General features: G+C 35.3%; 1 pseudogene; it reads right to left on the bottom strand.

Annotated features, from left to right (window-relative positions):
* Window positions 1-322: 322 nt before the first annotated feature.
* Window positions 323-997, bottom strand: LOC131857670 (NAD(P)H-quinone oxidoreductase subunit H, chloroplastic-like; annotated as a pseudogene).
* Between the last annotated feature and the right edge of the window lie 5864 nt (window positions 998-6861).

Here is a 6861-nt window from a genome sequence, read left to right on the forward strand (position 1 = left end):
TCTTGCATGCACACAAAATTGTTTCTATTTTTTTCAGCAAAACATAACATAGTGTCTAGTGTGTGTGTCAAAAAAATTATAGTCACATTTAGTATTTTTAAAAACCCTTTGGTAGAAAGATAGTTAAGAGTGAGTACTATAAGTTGTGTATTTTTTGTTGAGTACTTTTTAATGATTTTTCAAAGTGGATGCATCTTGAAAATTAGGTACTTGTTTGTGTGCATCACATAACTTACACCAAAATAATTGAATTGTTTTTTTCAAACTTGGACAAGTAGTTAAATAGTTATTTAAAAATGGTACACATATGTCTCTAAGAACTCTAGAGACACTGGTAAAAAGGAGCTTCTACTCTCACATAATGTTCTTGTTTTAATAACTCAAAAGTAGGGGAAGTTTTTTTACTGATAAATCGAGATTCGAAATCGTTCCATTGCGAATCTTTTCCCTTATTTAAACATCGAACCTCTAAATTCTCATAGGGACCTCCCGAAATTACTTCTAGGGCCTGTCTGATTATTTTTATAGATTCTTTCATTTCCCCGATTTGAAGCAAATAACGAGCTAACGAATCTCCTTCTTTTTGCCATTGGATTTCCCAATCCAATTCATCGTAGCATTCATAATGATCCACTTTACGAAGATCCCATTAGATTCCAGAAGCTCGTAGCATGGGTCCTGATAAACTCCAATCTATTGCTTCTCCTCTACTAATAATGCCTACTCCCTCAACTCGTTTCAAAAAGATAGGATTGCGTGTAATAAGCCTTTCATATTCTGTCACTTTTGGGAAGAAATAATAGCAAAAATCTAAGCATTTATCTATCCAACTGTAGGGTAAATCTATAGCTACTCCTCCAATGCGGAAATAATTATGCATCATTTGCATGCCCGTGGCAGCTTCAAATAAATCATATATCATTTCCCTCTCTCTTAAAATATAAAAGAAAGGAGTCTGCGCACCAATATCAGCCATGAAAGGTCCAAGCCATAACAAATGAGAAAAATTAAAAAATTAATATGTTAATGTTGTTCAAATCTAGAAAAAAATATATGTTTAGAAAGCTCAGCAGATGTGTGAAATTGTGGTGGCAATTTTACAAATACCCACTTGATAAAATGTAAACTTGATGATGAGAAAGTTGAGTAACCAAATTTCAAGAACACGTGTAAAAAGGAGGGAAATAAGGCTCCCAAGCCTCAACCTTGTCATCCAAGCCTAAGTACAAGCTTTAATGCACACATGTAAAAACTCATCCACGTTTTTTATTTAAAAAAATCAATCGAGATTTTATTTGTTAAAAAACCGATTGAGCTTTTATTTATTAAAAACCCAATTGGATTTTTATGCATAAGGAACTCGTACATGTTAACTTGACTTAATGTCATACATGTATGTATATACGTATTTATATGTATATATATATGTGTGTGTGTGTGTATCTATATATTTATGTATATTTATATATGTATATGTGTAAATATGTATATATATATAAATATGTATTATATAATATACCTTGGGATTTGTCTCTCCATCCCTCTCCTCCCTCCCTTATCTCTCTCTCCCTCACCCACCTCTCTTAATTTCCCTCTCTCTCCCTCCATCCCCCCTTCTCTCTCTCTCACAATTGGAGCCATTGGGTTCAAAATTGGGTTCATAGTTCCAGAGTGGTTTGACAAGACAAATGTTGAAGATCTCAAAATAGTATATTGCAGTGAATACAAAGCAGAGCTTCCGAATAATATTATAATTATCCCTTTATGCCCCAAGAAGGTGGAATAGGTGAAGGACCAACTTCCTCACATTCACCCATAAGTAATTTTGTTTATGTCCAAAATTAAAAGATTCTTCATTTGTGAAGGTATCTGAAATCAGAATCCCCAATTGAATCAACTCTTTATGTCCCAAGAAATAGCATTTCAGAACGTGAAGAATGAGGGAATTGAATCATTTAGTTTCTATCTATTGGAATTGTTGAGGGAAATTATTCTATGGGACAATATGTGGAATCAAGGGATAGTCAACTATTTCAAGTGACAATTATTTGCACAGGTTCAAGAAAGAGATGGTTTGTTCAAGAAAGGTCTATACTTAACATACAAATTGGAACCAAGATTATTGTACGCAATAAATGAAGTCTTGGATAGGCAAGTAATTATCCTCTTAAGGATAAATTTGAAACACAATGTTAATTTTTAAAGGAAGAATGGTTTCTTAATGAAGTAAATTTGGTATCATAGTCTCTAGTTGTTGTAGCAGCACTAGATGCCACCTTCATCATAGGTTCTATCTAGACATGTCATTAATTGTAAGCAACCAAGGCCAATGGTAAGTGGGTCTTTTCATTCCCAACAATCTCTGTCTCTCTCTCTCTCTCTCTCTCTCTCTCTCTCTCTCTCTCTCTCTCTCTCTCTCTCTCTCTCTCTCTCTCTCTCTCTCTCTCTCTCTCTCTCTCTCGGCCTCTTTGTCTCACCAATTTTTGTTGAAATATGAGAAAATAAATTGCAAATTTTTAGGCAAGTAATTGAAAAATATGAAAGCCTACACACATTTTGGTTTTCCCTTCCCTGCAAGTTTTTATGGCCTCTCCATAGTCATCCAACTGTAACCTTATGTAGGTACTCACTCTCACAGTCTGCTTCTCACTTATGTCCCACCTGAGCTTTCTGAAGAAGATCTTCACCAGAATTTAAGAATGTGGGGTCCCATTAGAGTCCTCCACTTGTAACAAAAATATGAGGTGTTGTCATTGTGGATTACTTCAACCTCAAATGTGCAAGACAAGCCCTATTTAAAATACACCAAGGAAGGGCATTTATTGGTCATGGTTGGGGAATGGAAGGAGTCAAATCACTATGGGCTAAGTACGCTAGACCCATAACCCAAAATCAAGGCACACTTGTCATTTTCAATTTGGATACCACCATGTCATCACATAGTATAAGATCCTACTTCCAATGATATGGTATTCTTGGGAAATGCTTCCTTCTACCCTTGACTCTCTCTATTTTTTCCATATCTTTCACAATGAAGGTTTACATTCTTTCATTTCACACATACAAAATTTTCATCATAAAGAGGTTTGTGTTGAGGATTGCAAGAAATATAATTGCAAGTATTAGTATAAGCCATGACAGTCACCTTAAATAAATGGGAAAAAGAGTGTTTCCCTCCTCCACAATACATATATTCATAGCTTGTCCATCCACTTCCTCCATCTCCACCACTTTTTTTTCCCCAACCAACAATGATTGCACCCACACCCATATCATGCAATATTTTATCTCCTTTGCAAATGTAGATGAATTATATTCTGCAAATATTTTCCCATTTAATTTCTTCTTGTGAATATTCACTTTTCCTATTCAAGAATAATAGACCCTCTACTAAACATTTTGCCCCATTTATTGGTCATGGTTGGGGAATGGAAGTAGGAAAACTAGTATGGGCTGAGTACGCTAGACCCATAGCCCAGAGCCATGGAGCATTTGTCATTTTCAAATTGGAAACCACCATATCACAACATAATATAAGATCCCTCTCTCTCCCCCTCCTCTCCCTTCCTCCCTATCTCTCTATTTTTGCTAAAGCTTTCACAATTAAGGTTTTTGTAGTTTCCCATCCCATTGGATAAGATCAAGATGTTGTTTCTACAAGAGGAACATGAATGCATTCAAGAGTTTTTCAAGATCAAATGTGCTTTTCATCATAACCCATGGGTCATATAATACCATTATACTTGTTGTTCTGAGTGTATGGTCTCTCTCTCTCTCTCTCTCTCTCTCTCTCTCTCTCTCTCTCTCTCTCTCTCTCTCTCCCCCCCCCTTCCCCCACCTCTCTTTCTTTCTCAACCTCTCTCTTAATATCTCTCCCCCCTGTCTCTCTCCAACCTCTCTCCCCCTTCTTTTTCACTATCAACATCTTTGCCCCCCTCTCTCTCCCCCTCCCAACACCTCCTATCCCTTCCCCTTATCTCTCTCTATCCCTCCTCTCTCTCACCTCCCTTCATACACTTAGATGGAGGTAAATGTTTAGGACCAACAACATGATCATGTTAACTTTACTTAACCCGTTCATGTTACTGCCCCTAAAATTGCGCCTATGCCTTGTTTGGGTCTATAGTGTCAAAAAATTGTACACAATTTTTATCTTTAAAAAATCATATATTTTTAACACTCTAGACTTTGCAAACCCAATTGGACACTCAAGCATTTTAGGAGAAAATGTGAATGATTTAAGAAAAAGTAACCCATACATGTTATGTTGAGTTAAAGTGGATTCACAACAGCCAAAAAAGCCCAAAAAAACTACTGAAGTTCCCACTATAATTGTTTCTATATGTTGGCATGATTGGCATAACTGATGCAAATGAGTTGATGTTTGTATCAGTAGAAGAATGATGATGGCATGATCAGTTATTTGTGTTGTCATTGATGGTAACCTATGTCAATTAAGATTTGATGATGGTTACAGATGAACTTTGATGTCTGACTTGTTGGATAAGTAATTTGGTCTACCAGATTTAAAATTTGTAAGTATGACAGGTTTTACCGACAGGACTGAGAATTAGGACTTCAATCAATAAAAGAAAAGATTTTGATGGAATTGGTAAATCGGTGATGGTTGGATACTTATGGTTTCAGACATAAAGATTGTATGATGGATTTGTGTATGTGACCGGAACCGCATCCTATGTTGAATGCTGAAAGGCATGTTTTGAATTTTTGATGGAGTTGTGCTAGGGTTTTACTAGGGTTTTAGGACCAGTGATGAATTCACTCAACTGGTAATGATTTTTGTTATGACGGTGATCGACGGAGAGTTTGAAAGATTTAATTATTGTTTTGGCATGATTCAAGGAAGAATTTCTTGGGAATTAGCGAAACACTTAGTAGAGTGTTTTGAGGATACAGATTTGATTTTTCGTGATGGGTTATAAATAATCAATAGTTGATATTGCATTGTAATTTGTTGTATTGATTTGGATATTGATCTAATATGATTTATATTGTAAATTTAAGATGTAATTAGGTTTTATGGCCGATTTAGTTGTTATGGATATTTAGGGTGACACAACTAATGTTTCATGTGTTGGTGGCATTAGGAGAATGAGTTAAGCTATCCCTGAGAAGATAGAGATTTGTCTGAGTGTTGCAGACTATGAAGCATAACTAGATCTGATCTAGCAAGTTGAAAGTGCAAAGTAACATATCATTTTTCACTGTTGTTCTCTAACAATTATAGTAGCATAAATCCCTTAACTGGGTAGGTCCTAACAAGCCTTTGCCATCTAAATTCCCCTAATAGGGAAGCTCACAAAAGAGTGTTTAAATCCTCTAACTAGGTTGATCCTAACAGATTATTAAGGTCCTAGCTAGAGTGATAGGAAAATCCCTTAATCGAGTGACTCCTAATAGGGTTTGCTCCTAATTGGGCGTATTGTAAGCTCCTAACAAGGCATACTTCGAAAGAGTTCAAATTTTTATGGGTACCAATCCCCACCGTGGCTTTTCCCATTTGGGTTTCCACGTCAAAAATCTTGGTGTTCATGTGTGGAATGTCTTTTCATAGTGTTTATGTTTTCATGCATTATTTCTGATTATCAATTATGATAAGTTTACTACTGTTTATCAGAGATCTGTAAGTGGTTACTGATAATGTTAATGAATTGATAAAATGAAGTAGTCTGATCTGATAATAAGCTAGTATGAGTATGTGTTGATCAAATATCTAGTTGGTGAATATTCTTATTAATAAGATTTCACAAGTGTATGAGATCTACTAAAGGGATAGATTCATTGATTTCATATTTGTTGTAAATGGTATTTTGATTTAAATTTATAAATTGTCTTAATATTGATTCACCCCCTCCTCTCAGTATTAATCGGATCCTCATAGGATTAACAATTGGTATCAGAGTTGTGGTCCTCTATGTGCAGAAAAGCTTAACGCTTGAGGAAAAGATTCCGAGGAAGACAAGATGATGAAGAAAGAGGGTCCGAAATTCAACAAGGATAACTATATGATTTGGAAAGATAGAATGAAGATATATCTCAAAGGTCTTGGTACTCAATATTGGAAACATGTTGAAACAACATATGTGGCTCCTACTACTACTCCCTTGACACTAGATGAACTTAAAGATCATCTTGAGAACATGCAAGCCCTTGAAGCTATTATAATTATTTTATCCAATTCTGAATATATTGATGTTCAAGGATTGAAAACTACATATTAGGTTTGGGAAAAATTAGAAACAATTCATGGAGGAGATGAGCATGTACAAAGAGAAAAAGAGGGAAGCTTGAGAGAAAAATTTGATGATATGAAAATGCAAGAAGGAGAAAACATTGCACAGTATGGTTAGAGAATTAAAGAAGTTGTTGGCGGTATAAAAGGTGTTGGTGGTAAAATTGATGATGATAATGTGGTAAGTATAATGCTCAAAAATCTTCAACCTCAGTATGCTATTAGAGTATTGGCAATCCAAGAACTGAGATCCATTTCAAAGGATAAGGTAACTATTAACTCTTTGATTGGTAAGTGTTCAGTCCAACAATAGGAATAATAACTATAGTTAAAGTCTCAACCCAAAGTTTGGACATTCACTATGTGAAGTTACTATGTCCATAACTAGAGTTCATTTGATTGTCAACCCAGGGACTTATTACTTGAAATGGGTTTGCACTATATATGCACTATGCTCCTGTGATAGCTACCCTGCATTACTGCAACAACTAAAATCTATGCGGGAAAAGTAAGCAAGAATTAAAACAACTGAATGGCTATAGGAAAACTCCACATTAACATAAATCTTACTCAAGAAATACTAACTAAGCCCAAAGTTTTCAAATAGG

The sequence above is a fragment of the Cryptomeria japonica genome, chromosome 8 (assembly GCF_030272615.1).
Source record: "Cryptomeria japonica chromosome 8, Sugi_1.0, whole genome shotgun sequence".
NCBI lineage: Eukaryota > Viridiplantae > Streptophyta > Pinopsida > Cupressales > Cupressaceae > Cryptomeria > Cryptomeria japonica.